The 16,414-nt window shown below is 44.3% G+C and overlaps 1 protein-coding gene across 2 annotated transcripts in view; it reads right to left on the bottom strand.

Moving 5' to 3' along the window:
- ADARB2 (adenosine deaminase RNA specific B2 (inactive)) overlaps positions 1-16,414 on the bottom strand; it is a 571,117-nt gene that overhangs the window by 378,712 nt on the left and 175,991 nt on the right. The window lies entirely within an intron of this gene.

Raw genomic sequence — 16,414 nt, 5'->3', positions numbered from 1 at the left:
GTATTTAAAAGGAGATTGTCACTCATATGATGTGTCAATCACTTGTTGTCAAAAAGTCATGTGAAATGGGGACCTGGAAAACCACCATTGGATTTAGTGACAGAATCATTTTCTGACCTGAGCTAAGAGTTTTATTTAAAAAGACAAAACTAAGAAGCAGGTGTGGGATGGGTTGAGGCATGTCTAAGGGTGACTAGCCACGAATGGTAGGAAATCTGGCTTTGAAGGAATTGAGGGAGGAAGAGAGGTCTTTATGGTTGTTCTTAAATTAAACATGGAATGCTGATTGGAAAGATACTAAAGGAGAGGGAGAATTTTAAGATATCTGAGTAAGAATGTAGGAGGGTTTCATAATAGGGTGGGAGTAGGGGCTAGAATATAGCACACAAAGTACAAAGTACCAGAAGATAAATCACTTTAGCTTTCCTATTGTAAGGGTGAAGTGAATTAGGAACTGGAGTAAACATAAACAGACATCTAAGTTGGGAGTCGGAAGACAAGTGCCCTCCACCCTGAGAAAAAAATACTTAATCTTTTCAGCAGGAGCAAAATCACTTTTTGAAAGTTCTTGGAATAGGGAATATTTACTCATCCTTATTATTCCCCAAATTATGCACATATTAAGCACATCCCAGTATTTGATGATTGCTAAGGAATACATGTAGAAGGCACAAAGGTAGAAAGGGAGGAAAGAGAGGATGGGAGCAGGAGATGGGAAGAGGGAGGGAATTGGTGGTGGCAAGACAGGGCACTCTGACTATGGCATTTCCCACCCACGTACATTGATTTGTCCTAACTGTGCCTCTAAGATCCACCTTGGCCAAATAGCTTAAAAAGGAAATCAAACACAAACAGTAACAAACAGTAACTCCTTATTCTCCATGCCTCTTTAACAGAGGTAGCCATCATCTTTGTTCCCATTTTCTGGACTGTGAAACTTGTGCTGTGAAAGAGACACAGGAAGAAATGGGAGCATGTAGCAAAGTCATTAGGAACTCCTGTTCTTTCTCAGTCTCAAACTTCTTTTAAGCCAACAGTAAGTCTAGAGAAATGGCCAGTGTTAGTGCCTCTCATCTCATCTCTTGAATGCTGAGTTTATACCAACCAGTTAGATATCAACAGGAACAAGAATATTTAAGCCAGAATGAAATCTTTTCATATTTGTCACCTGGCCAAGGGATTTCAAGTAAAACTTTGTAAAGTTTTCCTTACCCTTCAGTTTGCTCTACTTTTCTTTTAAATTATTGCAACTGTGGGGCAGATGAAGAGCTGCGGGAGAAGAGAATTGGTTGGCATGTTGTTGGGCAAAGGTTGTCCTTAGTGTGTGTGCTGTCCTGGTGGGTGCATCTTTGATTTTGTTCTTTTGCTTCTACTGTGTCCCATCCAAAGCTTTAGCTTTTATTAATTATATGAACTTATAAAAGAGGGAATCCCCTTCACCCATTAAAGTCCTATATTTTTAGTGAGATGCTAGAAGGGACATAAAGGGAAACACATACATAAACAAAGACACCCCACACAGGAAAGGATCAGATCCTTTTTCTCTCTGCAAGCAGCTCTGAGAGTCCAGAGTCCCTTCTCCCAGAGTTGCAGCCTTCATATGCAGCCCTTCTCCCCACAAGCCCAGCTGGCCAAGGAGCCCATTCTCTCTGTACTTGGCAAACACATACAACTGTATTTGATTTGTTTTCCTCTTCCTACCCCTGATCAAATTTTCAAGCACTTCTTTGTTGCTTTGTGCTCACCTCAAAGCACCATAGAAAAATGCCTTCCTTGCTGTACCTTTGGCCTGACAATGGGGAACAGCAGCTATTTTCTAAGAAAGACATTCTTTGGAGAGCTTCAATGAAATTGCACTGATGTTTCTGGCTCTGGAAACCTCCACGGCACCATAGGTCTTTGAAAACCAAGGAAAATGCGTCAAAATGTTTTCTCAGCTAATGGCTTCATAAAAGGGCGCACATGCTCCCTGGTTGATTAAAGCCCAATGGCCCACGTGGCCCGAAGTCACCCAGGACCTCAGAAGCGTGAATCCAGGTCCTCTTCAGGGAGGTGCATGTGGCCAGTTGTCACAGAATGCACGTTAGGTAACCACGTGGCTTTGGAAATAATCAGTCTGAGAGTGGAGATAGCTGCAGAGGTCTTAGGACTAGGAGAGACTTGCAAGAACATCCAATAGACACCAAGATTTTCCAGATGTGAAAACTGAGAACCCCAAAGAGTTTGCCATTTGGCACGAATGGAGGATAATACATGGTTAAAAAACATGTGCTGTTTTTAAAATACAAAGAACAGCAGCAAAGGAGCTGTTCTGAACTGAATTATGTCCTCCTAAAATTCTTTGTCTGGCCGGCGCCACGGCTCACTAGGCTAACCCTCCTAGTGAGGATTATAATCATATTTATATTATAAATTATAAATAATCAATAATATTATATTATATAATAATATATAATATATAATAGAATATAGAATATAATAATATATTATATTATAATAATTTAAATATAATAATAAAATCCGGCGCCAGCACCCCGGGTTCTAGTCCCGGTCGGGGCACCGGATTCTGTCCCGGTTGCCCCTCTTCCGGGCCAGCTCTCTGATATGGCCAGGGAGTGCAGTGGAGGATGGCCCAAGTCCTTGGGCCCTGCACCCCATGGGAGACCAAGATAAGTACGTGGCTCCTGCCATCGGATCAGCGCGGTGCGCCAGCTGTGGCGGCCATTGGAGGGTGAACCAATGGCAAAGGAAGACCTTTCTCTCTGTCTCTCTCTCTCACTGTCCACTCTGCTTGTCCAAAAAAAAAAAAAAAATTCTTTGTCTTGATCTTAGCCCTCAGTCCCTCAGAATGTGCCTGAGGAGGTAGGGTCTTTAATGAGGTAATTAAAGGAAACAGGGTCATCAGCAATGAAACAAGGACATAAGCCTCAGCCATCTCAGGTGTCTTGCTACCCTTGCATTCTTTCAAGAGATCAGTTGCATCTCATACCCTGTATTTTTTTTTTTTTTTATTTTTGTCAGGCAGAGTGGACAGAGAGAGAGACAAGGTCTTCCTTTTTGCCATTGGTTCACCCTCCAATGGCCGCTGCGGCCAGCACGCTGCGGCCAGCGCACCGCGCTGATCCAATGGCAGGAGCCAGGTACTTCTCCTGGTCTCCCATGGGGTGGAGGGCCCAAGGACTTGGGCCATCCTCCACTGCACTCCCTGGCCACAGCAGAGAGCTGGCCTGGAAGAGGGGCAACCGGGACAGAATCCGGCGCCCCGACTGGGACTAGAACCCGGTGTGCAGGCGCTGCATGGTGGAGGATTAGCCTAGTGAGCTGCGGTGCCGGCCTTCATACCCTGTATTATTCCCCAGGCCACCACCCTCTGCATTCTTCCCCTGGTCTGGAGGCCAGTGGGTCAAACTTGAATAACCAGAATGCAGAAACTTATCTCAGCCTACTGCCCGCACCCTCACCCCTAGCCCACCTAAGATATAAAAGAGCCTCTAACACATGTTTGGGTTATGAGTATGATGGCAGCTGGTCAACCTCTGTGGATTTATTTTCTCTGAATAAATTCAGTCTGGCTGTGTCTCCTCTCTGTTCTGCTCCCTTTTCTTACGTTTGGTACTCTGTGTGAGGTGGCACCAATTTGTGCCTCTTTTTCTAACATTTTTGGTACCCCATATGAGGAGGCACTGATCTGCACTCTTTTCCTATCAATTAGACTGGGTCTTAATCTGACCTGATTGTGTCCTTATCGCAAAGACTGTGGCACAGACACACAGGTAGGGAAGACGCAGGAAGAAGACAGCATCGGTAAGCCAAAGAGAGAGGCTTCCGGTGGAGCCCATCTGACCGATACCTGGATGTTACAGGTCTTCTTGCCGCCAAGACTGTGAGAAACGAGTTTCTGTTGTTTAAGACACCAGCTTGTGATACTTGTTATGACAACCCTAGGAAATTAATTAAGTTCTTCAGCCCCCACCCCCACCCCCAAGGGAAAAAGCAATTCTTTAGCTGCTTTGGGAAAAGAGAATACATTATTCAGGTTAGGTCACAGTGGTGTGACCCTTGCAATCAGACTGCATTTCTCAGTGATCCTATAGATGCAAAGAACATGAGGGCTCTGGCCTAACAACACCGGCATAGCAATTAGTAGGCACTTTTCTTTCCTGGAAGGCTTCTTCCTTTGTGCCCTACTGATTGACTTCCACTGGCTGATTGTGGCATAATCTCTGTTGTATTGACTGAGTTAGTAGAGTGGCCACTTCTGCTTCAATGTGGGCCATTCATTTCAAGACATATTAGTGAGGGCTGTGTGGACAGCGCTGCCATGTGTACTGAGCAACTTGCACATTTCACATATTCAAGTGAAGAGCCTCCTATAGCACTTAGAGAATAATGTGACCTAGACCTTAGGGATGAAAGGAACTTTAAAGATGTAAAAGAGGTCTTTGGTTTACAGAGGATGAAACTGGATCCTTAAGTCTCTCTGCTTCCTAAGTCAGTCTTGGTTCTACTGCCTGAGGCAGCTTATTTGCAAAGGATACTTAGAGCACTCTGCAAAGGGAAAAGTGCCTTTATCTACAGTGGCTATCAGCGGAAAAGGCAGTTACAGGAAGCAAGATGCCTAGAGTTTAAAGACTACTGTCTGACCACATGAAAAATACACAGTAATGAATGTATTTGACTAATCTGCGTGTTTCTTCTAGTTTTTTAAAAAGATTTATTTATTTAAAAGGCGGAGTTAGGGAGATGGAGAGGGATAGAGAGAGAGAGAGGTCTTCCATCCACTGATTCACTCCCCATATAGCTGTAGAAGCCAGGCCTGGGCCAAGCCAAAACCAGAAGCCAGGAGCCAGGAGCTCTATCCAGGTCTCCCATGTGGCTGCAGAAGCCCAAGCACTTGGGCCATCTTCTACTGCTTTGCCAGGTGCATTAGCAGGGAGCTGCATCAGAAGTGGAGCAGCTGAGATACAAGCCAGAGCCCACATGGGACTGCAGGTGGTAGTTTAACCCACTATACCACAGTACTGGCTGCTCTTCTGTGTATTTCTAAGAAAAGATAATTTGGTTGAACCAACACCTCCTTCCTTCATATTTAGGGTTATTAGTGTAAATATTCTTTGGCCATGCTTTTTCAGTGAAAGTCAATCCGTCATGTGCGTGTCAATTCTATTTTCTCATTAGTAATGGTTTTTTAAAAAAGCCAAGAATCCTATTTAAAAAAAAAAAACACACCTTTGAGAGCCAAAAACAATTATTCATTACTTGTCACTGGGAGAATAATTATGCTAACGATCAGAGGCAAACTCAGGCAAGCAAAGCAAAGGGTGGATGCTGCCTCGCATGCCCTTCCGTCTCCTGTTCTGTGGATGCCAGGATGCGCCCATTGCCTCTTACCCAGCCTGTGACCTCACAATGTCCCTGCATTTCCAGTAAGTCGCATCACTAGGTCTATGATGCTCATCAGACATAGATTCAGGTTCTTGTAAGCTTTTATTATTATTATTATTACTACTACTACTACAATTTATTTATTTCATTTGAAAGGCATAGTTACAGAGAGGCGGAGAAAGAGAGAGAGAGAGGGAGAGAGAGAAAGAGAGAGAGAGAGAGGTCTTCCATCCACCGGTTCACTCCCCAGATGGCTGCAATGGCCAGAGATGCACTGATCTGAAGCCAGGAGCTTCTTCCAGGTCTCCCACATGGGTGCAGGGGCCTAAGGACTTTGGCCCTCTTCTACTGCTTTTTCAGGCCACATCAAAGAGCTGGATTGGATGTGGAGCAGCTGGGACACAGATCAGCACCCTGTGGGATGCTGGCTGAAAGAGGCGGCTTTACCTGCTATGCCACAGCGTCGGCCCCAGCGTTTATTATTATTATTTTTAAAGTAAGCAGCTGTACACAATAGTCTAGAAATACAACAGGTAAACAAAGGAGAGATTGTTCTCTGGTCTCCTGGGTGCTCCTGCAGATCTTCCCTTTGCTTCCCCTCTGTCATGGGATGGAAGTCCAAGAATGGGTTAAATCTGACCAGGAGCCGGGCTGTTAACAGTGAACTTTGAGATACCAAACAGATGAGTCTGAGACAACCTGGGCTGAGCTGGGGTTGTTGCAACGTGGTGTGAAAAGCAGATGATGGGCCAGCGCCGCTGCTCACTAGGCTAATCCTCCGCCTTGTGGCGCCGATACACCGGGTTCTAGTCCCGGTCGGGGTGCTGGATTCTGTCCTGGTTGCCCCTTTTCCAGGCCAGCTCTCTGCTGTGGCCAGGGAGTGCAGTGGAGGATGGCCCAAGTGCTTGGGCCCTGCACCCCATGGGAGACCAGGATAAGTACCTGCCATCGGATCAGCGCGGTGCGCCGGCCGCAGCGCACCAGCCGCAGCGGCCATTGGAGAGTGAACCAACGGCAAAGGAAGACCTTTCTCTCTGTCTCTCTCTCTCTCACTGTCCACTCTGCCTGTCAAAAAAAAAAAAAAAAAAGCAGATGATGCAACAGCTGAAGCGGACCACAGGGAAGATGAGCTGGCCCTCAGTGGGAAGGACTGGACCCCAAGGAGGACATGATTGACTGGCCCTCACACTGGAAGGACTGCAGCACACAGGGTGGGCATCAGGGGAGCTGTATAGCCACGCGTAGCCACACAATGGAGTTGAGCTTTGGTAAACATGGAAGGGATTGTGCTCCAGGGTGTGTTGTAGTTTGGACATTGCTCTCATCTTCAATAGTCCATGTGTTAAGAGTTTAGTTTCCAGAGGGCAGTACTGGGAGGTGGCATGGAACTCTTATGAGGTGGAGCGCAGTGGAACGGCCTTAGGTTAGTTTGGAGCATGCCTTTGAAAGGGATTAACATATTTCCTGTAGGCCCTGCCTGGTCTCTCTCTGGCTTGTTTTGAGATGTGTTTGCTTCCTTCCATATGCACTCCTACCATCTGCTAGAGGGCCCTCACATGAACCTGTGCAATGCTGGTTGGGCTCTCAGCCTCTTAAACTGTGAGCTAAATAAGCCTCTTTGCTTTATAAGGTCACATTGCCTCAAGTATTTTGGTATAGCACTGAAAATGTGACTCATACAAGAGGCTTCCTCCTCTGAATATGGTGGGATCTCCAGCATGGAAAGAAGCCTGGAGAAGCCCTGGTTTGGTACATATGCAACTTGGAGCCTTGTCCCTCATAGCTGATTGTAATACAGTCCAGTCTGAGCTAAGAAGCCACTGGGCTACAAAGGGTTAAAATGCTGCTCCTGAGTATGTCCCCCTGAAGGTGGCGCTGGGTGCTATCCATAGGACAGGCCACTCAGTGGAGCTAGTTCACAGGCTGAGAGACTTCCTTTTCTGAGCTCAGGGTGTGCTCCAAGGGCAGGTACAGTGTGTCATGCCCAGCTGGTACGCAGATTGAACCCCTAGGCTGCGTTTCCTTGGGGGTAATAAAAGATGGGGAAAGATTGGCAGATTTTCTGTTGGTGTTCACAAGAATGTGGGTGAAGAGGAGCAGAAAACACGGCCTGGAGTGCTCAGATCTGACACAGCACAGAGTGTGTGGGAAACAGCACAGAGTGTGGGATGTTGTCCTGCCAGAGCCTTGATCGGGGTCACACGGGCAAGGATCTGGGAACACCTTTCTTGAATCACTCAGTAAATCTACAGGGAGGAGAAAGATCTTCCTAAGCATTCAGAGGTCAGATCACAGCCTCCGAGTCAGGCCTGGTCCAGCTGGACATTCCTCTCGAGGAGCCATGGCATACATCTGTGTGATCCTGGCAGGTGTTTTCATTGGATTTTCTGTTTGTTTTGGTGTTTGCTTTCTGTGAGATAGAACCATTCATTCATTCATTCAGTCACTCATTCACTAAGCATCTGTAAGGGTTTCTGAGGCAGAGACTGTATGTGAGGCTTGGGGTCCATGCCAATTTGCTCTGGGCACATCGTGTGACAGGAGGGAGAGCAGTCCAGCCGAGAGCACAGGGCTCCCTTTTGGAGACACTGCTCCATTCACGGGGAAGCACCGTGTCGTGTCCTCACAGCCTGGTGTGAAAGAGTCTGGGAGGGAGTGTTCTCTAAACAGCACAAACACCAGGTGGCTGATAACACTGGGAAATGACTGCTTTACTCATTAATTACCAAATAAATGTCACTTTGCTGGTACAATATATGCAGTGATTTTCGTCATAAATTGACATCTGTAAGTCATAAATTGCTCCGTTTTAGCTGCTTTTAATTGCTAAATTTTCCCAAGCTACACGGTGCACACATTTTGGATCCCGTTCAAACTTCTCTGGCACGTGAGCGCCTTCTGAGAACTGGCACTCGGCTATGAAAACGTCGGATTCTGACGGTTTCAGCAGGGCAAGAGTTACCAGCTCTCTCACAAAGGCGTTCCTCTCATCACAGGAAAGAGCATTCAGCGGGAAGAAAGACGCTTCTTTAATCAGAGAGGCGATTCTACAGGCTCTCACAGGAAATAGGCGTTTTCCCTGTCAAAGATGGAAATCAAAGGGAAGCAACGATGCTCTAATAGACTTGAGGCAGGCGCTGCTATTGCCCTGCTCAGAGACACCCCTGCTTCTTCTCTGTTTGATTTCAAACAGGTTATTCCTAGAGGAACCCAGAGTCCTTTCTACTGAGAAGCCTAAAAATATAAGCTTTTGAGAGTGCTGCCAGAGTAGGTTCAGAATAAAGAAGGTATTTGGAGCACAGGCAGGGGGAAAAAAAAACTTGTACTTTTCTTCCTCTAAGCATAAAGATGATCACAAAAATAATGAGCTACAAGAACCTATTCACATGTATGCTCAGAAGAAACTGTGTTTTTCCACGTCTCCAAACACAAACTCCATTCATCTCATTGGCAAATGAAATCCATACTCACTCAAATTGATGGAATTTTGAAAATTACACAAATGAAAGGTAAATGAGACTTGGAAACCACTGGTCTGCGATGTCAGAGGGGGCTACGCTGGCTCAGAGCCTACAGGCTTCGTTGCCTTCTTCCTGTGCCCTGTTCTGCTCTGTTGTCTCAGAATGGCCTGGGTCCTTGGATCCTAGAACAGTGCTGAAGCCTGATTCTGCAACCCTCCCATGTGCCTTAGCCTTGACTCAGGGGAGCCTGTGCCTCTGTCTGCCCCCAGTCTAGGGAGACAGAATCTTGGATGTGCCTCCACCTGTTGGTCCCGGCTCTGGACTCCCTATGCCATTCTTTTTTTTTTTTTTTTTTTTTTTTTTTTTTTTTTTGACAGGCAGAGTGGACAGTGAGAGAGAGAGAGACAGAGAGAAAGGTCTTCCTTTGCCGTTGGTTCACCCTCCAATGGCCGCCGCGGCCGGCGCACCGTGCTGATCCGATGGCAGGAGCCAGGTACTTATCTTGGTCTCCCATGGGGTGCAGGGCCCAAGGGCCTGGGCCATCCTCCACTGCACTCCCTGGCCACAGCAGAGAGCTGGCCTGGAAGAGGGGCAACCAGGACAGAATCTGGCGCCCTGACTGGGACTAGAACCCGGCGCCTCAAGGTGGAGGATTGGTTTAGTGAGCCGCGGCGCCGGCCTTCCCTATGCCATTCTGCCTCCATCCCTTCAGCCTGGGGACAGAGGAGACTTTCAGCCTCCTTCATGGCTGCCTTTGGACTTCCCAGCCCTGTGCTTGACCTTGGAATCAACCCCACCCTGCACTAAATTCCTTCTGGTTTAAACACTCAAAGTGATTCTCTTCCCTGGCATAGACCCTGACAGAATGATTGAGGTTTTCCCTCATTCAAAACACACAGGTGAGGACCTTGACCCTACTCTACCCAACTGTGCTGGCCCCCATTGCCCAGTTCCTGGCTGGGACATACTGTGATGTTCCTTCCCAGCCAGGAAATCATTTTATTCTTCTGTGTTCTTCTCAGCATCCAACAGTACTTGACTCATCTGGAATATTCAAGAAGCCTTTTAAAATATCAAGCAACACGTGTCTCATAAGTCTGCCTCACCTCTCATTTTCAAGGTTTAGATTATACTTGATTGCACTACGACAAAGGCATAGGTCTTACATACCATTTGTGTGTTAATGATCCTTTTTAAGAAAAGTGGGAGGGGCCGGTGCCCTGGCATAGCAGGTAAAGTTGCTGCCTGCAGTGCCATATCCTGTACGGACACCGGTTCGAGTCCTGGCTGTTCCATTTCCGATCCAGCTTCCTGGAAGGTGGCCCAAGTACTTGGGCTCCTGCACCCACGTGGAAAGCCTTGAAGAAGCTCCTGGCTCCTGAATTCAGATCAGCCCATCTCTGGGTGTTTCAGCCATCTGGGGAGTGAACCAGTGGATGGAAGATTCTCTCTCTCTCTCTCTGCCTCTCTTTCTCTGTAACTCTAACTTTCAAACAAATAAGTAAATCTTAAAAAAAGAAAAAGAAAAAGAAAAGTGGGAGTGAATGATGTTTTAGAAAACCTATCTCCTGTGATCTCAGAAGGGAATGAAATGTGGGACTCAAGGGACAACCAGTAGTCTCTGTATTCTCTAAAAATTTAATGTGTTTTTTTTCAGCTTCAATCAAGAAACTAAATAACAGGACTAAAATGTGAAAAACAATTCATAAAAATAACATTGTGAGAGATTAACATTTCATTGCTAGAGATGAACAACTTCAGAGAAGTGCTTTCTCCTTTGTTTTTATGAGAGTAGCTAGGTTTATATTTGTTATAAATACTCAAGTTCCACATCCGAATCTGTTTAGACAAGCATTCTACTGTTGAACCCTTTTGTATATTCTTTGTTTAAAAATTATTTTGGTGTCTAGGAAAGTTAAAGACACAAGTTTTTCTCTTAAATTTGGATTATTCATCTAATAAATCATAAGATGGGAATGAGACTGATCAGCCCCATAATGTATTTCTCCAACAGTTCTTTTAAAAAGAGCCACATTTTTCATATTTTTTTCTTCCTAGATCCCCAAACTGAACCAAATTTGATCTTGAAAAGAATGGCATATTAACTCTGCTCTCTCCATTTTTCCTTCCAAGGGGTAATAACTGATTAATTAGAAATATTATTTGACTCAATACATAATAGTCTTAGCATAACAGCAAGCATTTTTAAGGATTTAATTATTTATTTGAAAGGTAGAGTTACAGAGAGGCAGAGGCAGAGAGACAGAGAGAGAGAGAGGTCTTCCATCCACTGGTTCATTCCCTAGATGGCCGTAATGGTTGGAGCTGTGCTGATCCAAAGTCAGGAGCCACGAGCTTCTTCTGGTCTCTCACATACGTGAAGGGGCTCAAGGACTTGGGCCATCTTCTACTGCTTTCCCAGGCCATAGCAGAGAGCTGAATCAGAAGTGGACAGCTGGGACCAAATGGTATGCCGGCACTGCAGGCGGCGGCTTTACCCACTATGCCACAGCACAAGTCCCAGACAGCAAGCATTTAACAATATGTTCCATCTACAATATGCAGCAGAAAATCAGACAACAGCAATGCATGTCAATGAGCATGGTCATTGTGCACACATGGCAGGTTAGAAAGTTCAAGGTCCCCCAAAACAGGAGTCTGGCAGACCCCAAAGTTCCAATAGCTTCAGGGAAGTCAAGTAAAGTAGGGAGAGCAGTGCCTCCCATCAGGATGGGCAGGTAGTGTCAACAGCCCAAGATGGAAGATCTGGCCAAGTATTGCAGGGACCGTGACTGATTTGTGTACACAACAGGCCATGAGTCAGGAGGCTGGTTGTTACTGGGGCATTTGAATATCTGTGTGAAAGTCTTGTCTGAATGAGATGCTGTGGGGTCACACCATAGACAGAAAACTGCCTTCTCTTCCAGATATATCATGTCAACATGCAGGTGAATGTCACCTCTTCCTCCAGCGGGAGGCCTCACTTCTTACTGCAGATTAGCACTCTTATATGCCTGACCTAAATTTCAGACCAGCACAATGTGAGCCACAGGTATAATTAAAAATTTTCTAGAAGCTACAGTGAAAAAAATAAATGAAACAAGTAAAATTAATTTTAATAATAAATTTTATCAACCTAGTATATTCCAAACATCATATAATATCTCATCAACAAAAAGATTTTAAAGAGGATATATATATATATATATATAGGGGTAATAAATCTTTGGAATTTGTTTTGAATTGTTCATTTGCAGCACCTCTCAATCCAGGCACTTACTTCTGCTGTTCACTAGTCACATGTGCCTAGTGGCTGCTGTGTTGGGTGTGATAGATCTGAGTGACTTGTATTTCAAATGTCAGATAGACATTTCACTTTCACCATCAACCTCAAGCTGGTTCCTTTTGCAGATTTCCTGGTTTTGTTTTTATTGACTCCACACTTCATTCAGCAAATTTTTCAACAAATATTTCCTAGGGGCTTACTATATGCCAAGTGCTGTTTTAAGCACTGAAGATTCAACAGGAGGACTAAAACAAACCACAATCCAAATTAGATACTTTCTCCATTCAGCAGGCAAGTAATTAAAGGATCCTTCTGAATCCACTTTTCTTTAACCCTAGATTCTAGAGAACTGCCAAAGCCTCCTCTCCCTTTCTTATATACTTCTAGGTTCTGAATTTGATTATGTATGTTAATAATAGTTTCCTAAATCAATCTTACATACCTCTATCACATAAATCCTTCAAAAGTGCAGGTCTGATAAGGTAACCCTGGTCCACAGATCTTCAAGGGCTTTCCTGGAACTGGTACAAAATGAATTTTCTACATCAGTTCCTGCTGGCTCACTTTGTGTTAAACTGATTTCCACACGCTCCCTCTTGACCGTTCAGCTAAAGTCGTCCCCATCTTTTTTTTTTTTTGCTTCTACTACTCACTACCCTAACACACTCACATCAGATCATGTTATGCCCATGCTGGAATGTTTTGGTGAGTTGCAGTCACCTCTTGAAAGAAGCCTCTTCTGTGGGTTTGCACCTCCCTCAGGGCTGTTCCTGCCCATCTAAAGCTTCCTGTTACGTATACCGTGGTTCTCCATGGAGTGTATCAGGCTCCCCTCCTCTATGTTACTGGTGATTACTCTGCCTGGAGCAAACTCTTTCCCGCTTTCCTGACGCCTTCTCCAGCCCACTCAACTTTTGCCTATTTTTAGGTTTCGTCTCTGGCAGCCTTGAGCTGGTCAGCCCTCCTGCTCTCATGTTCTCTTAGTCACCAAACTTTCTGTGATCACATTGCATCATCCTTTATTAACTATCTCTTCTTTCTGTTGGGGAAAGAGTCTTCATATGGCAAATGCCTTTCTGTCTTGAGAAGTTATACTATACAGGCAATAGACATTTGGCTCAATGGTTAAACCACTACTTAGGACATTCACATCTTCATCTCATATTGAAGTATCTGGCTTTGAGTCCTCGCTTTCCTCCCAATTCTAGCATTCTCCTAATGTACACTCTGGGAGACAGCAGGGATGGCTCAAGTACTTGGGTCCCTGTCATCTACATGGCAGAACTAGATTGAGTGTCCAGCTCCCAACTTCAACCGGACTCAGGTATTTGGGGAGTGAGCTGCTGGATGGGAGATCTTTCTCTTTCTCTCTGCCTTTCAAATACCCATAAAAATATAAAAATTAAAAAAAAGAACTGGAACATTAGGGTCAGACAGACTCCCTCAGTTAGGAATTGCCATGAAACCTGAAGAAATTCTCATCTCATCTGAATTTGTTCCTCAAGGGTAAGACCAAGATTATAATAATACTCAGTGGGTGACGTCGGCAAGATGACTCACTAAAGGCACCTGGAATGCTGCCCTTCACAAAAAGGACACAACAAAGGAAAAACAAACACTAACCCACTGGAGCGTTGTAGGGAGAACCAGCATACAGTAGGATGTGGCAGAGAGCCCTTGGAACTACAAAGCACCTTCCATCTCATCTCCCCCATTGATATCAACTCTGAACAAAGAGGGACTCACACACAGGAAACCAGGTGGATGATCAAACCCACGACTTATCTGTTAAAGCCCCAGGAAGCTTCAGGTGGCCACATCCATCCTGCTGAAGATTGAAAACCACCTGGATGTCCCAGCACACCCTCTTGCCAAGCAATGAAGCTAACAGATAGCCTGAACTTTGGCTTGGTTCACCAAAACTCTAAGAAATAGATGGGTGGCCCTGACCATCCTTCTGAAACCTGCAAATCAGCTGGACTGTTCAACCTACCATCCTTTAACCTGGATAGTTGCCAAGTGTGCCTGCACTCTATCCATATATGCTTATATAGCGACAAATTATCTGAACTGGAATTTCTCAAAAGGGGATGTGTGTGGCCAGTGATATATGAAGACACTCTCAACATCATCAAGAAACAGGAAAATGCAAGTCAAAACCACACTGAAGTATCATCTCACCCCAATTAGAATGAGTATGATTGAAAAGACAAAAAAATGAATATTAATGAGAAAGGGGAATTCTAATAAAATGTTAGTAAGAATGTAAGTTAGTATGTCCATTGTGGAAAGTAGCATGGAGATTCCTTAAATATTCCTTAAATATTAGAACCATGCTAATCACCAATTCTGCTGCTGGACACATATCCTAGGTAAATGAAATCACTCTGTTGAAAATATATCTGCACTTTCATGTTTACTGCAACACTATTCACAAGAGCCAAGATGTAGAATCAACTGAGGCAACCACAGACAGATTAATGGACCAAAATTATGATGTATAAAGATGAATACATATGAATATTATTCAACTATAAAAAGAATGAATCCCTGAATTTGATGTTGATGGAATTGGAGGACATTGTGTTAACTGAGGAATAGAAAGACAGATTCTTCATGCTTTCATTCACAGGTGAAAGCTACAATTTGATTCTATAAAGGTAGTGAGTAAATATGGGTTATCATAGCCTGGAAAGGATGGGTGGGGGGATAGAAAGAGTCTGGTAAATAGGTTTAAAATACCATTAGATAAGAGAAAAAAATACTACATAGTAGGGTGACTAGAGTTAATAATAGTTTATTACATATTTTTAAATATATAGAAGAAAGGATTTTTTGAATGTTTCCAAGAGAAAGAGAAATGATTCAGGAGATGGCTGTACTGATTATCCTGATTTGATCATTTTGTGTTATACTTATATATGTGTATCAAAATAGCACACTGTACTCCATAAATATGTTAATTAAAAATAGTGAAACAAGGATATTATAATAGTACCTATCATTCCAGTTACATGAGATAATGCTAATAAACTATCTACTAATGTATTGGCTCAGTAAATATTAGTAATTACCTATAATCATTAATTTATCTCCAATACCTGTTTAATTGTGTTTCCAATACACGTAGGTGTCCATAAAAATATTTCTAAAATGATGAATGACACTTTGCCTGCTGAAATTCTTCCTGGAGCTTTGTCCTATGCATCAGGTGGGGCTGAGTTCAAATCATGGCTCTGCCAGTTACCAGCTTACATTTGTGGAAAAGTTATTTAACTTCTTTTTGCCTTAATTTCTCCATCAGTGTAATGAAAATGATGACATCTCCCCTTGCAAGGGCATTGGGGGTTATCATGCGGACTGGAGAATGCATGTGAATTAGCAGATGGTCAATGCATGTTTCTGTGTTGCTGTTCTGGCTTCTCTTGGAATCCTCCTTTACAAAATGTTTCCTTAATCCCCTAGCCAGAAAGACTCCCTTCCTTTGCTGGAATCCAAACACCTTTTGGGCCTCTTTTATGGTGAATGCAGTCGATGTTTTGTGGAGATATATATCTGTGTGTCACTTCACACACTGGATGTGTTCTGTGGGCAGCAGCCTAACTGATTCATTTTCTTAATCCCTTTGACAACATAAAAATGAAAAGGCCATTAACAAGTGGCTGTTGAGTGAATTAAAAAAAAAAAAAACACCAATATAGCTGAGTCATTTTATGGAACAAAGACATCCCTGCCCATGTACATACACACATACACATACACTACAACTAGGATGTGGGGAAGGAAAAATGGAGAGATAGGTAAATAGATAGATAGACAGATAGATAGATAGATAAAGATAGAGATAGATATAGATAGATAGATAGAAAATTGCCTGTACATGACATTGGATTTTTTAAAGATTTATTTATTTGTTTTGAAAGTCAGAATTATTCACAGAGAGAAGGAGAGACAGAGAGAGAGAGAGAGAGAGAGAGGGAGAGAGAGAGAGGGAGAGAGAGAGAGGTCTTCCATCTGCTGGTTCACTCCCCAACTGGCTGCAATGGCCAGAGCTGCACCAATCTGAGGCCAGGGGCCAGGAGCCTCCTCCGGGTCTCCCACGGGGATGGTGGGGCCCAACAATTTGGGCCATCTTCTACAGCTTTTTCTGGCCACAGCAGAGAACTGGATTGGAAGTGGAGCAGCGGGGACCCGAACCGGGGCCCAAATGGGATGCCGACACTGCAGGCAGCAACCTTACCTGCTACACCACAGCGCCGGCCCCATGACATTGAATTTTAAT

The sequence above is a fragment of the Oryctolagus cuniculus genome, chromosome 13 (assembly GCF_964237555.1).
Source record: "Oryctolagus cuniculus chromosome 13, mOryCun1.1, whole genome shotgun sequence".
Taxonomy (NCBI): domain Eukaryota; kingdom Metazoa; phylum Chordata; class Mammalia; order Lagomorpha; family Leporidae; genus Oryctolagus; species Oryctolagus cuniculus.
This window is presented reverse-complemented; position numbering and strand designations above follow the sequence as displayed.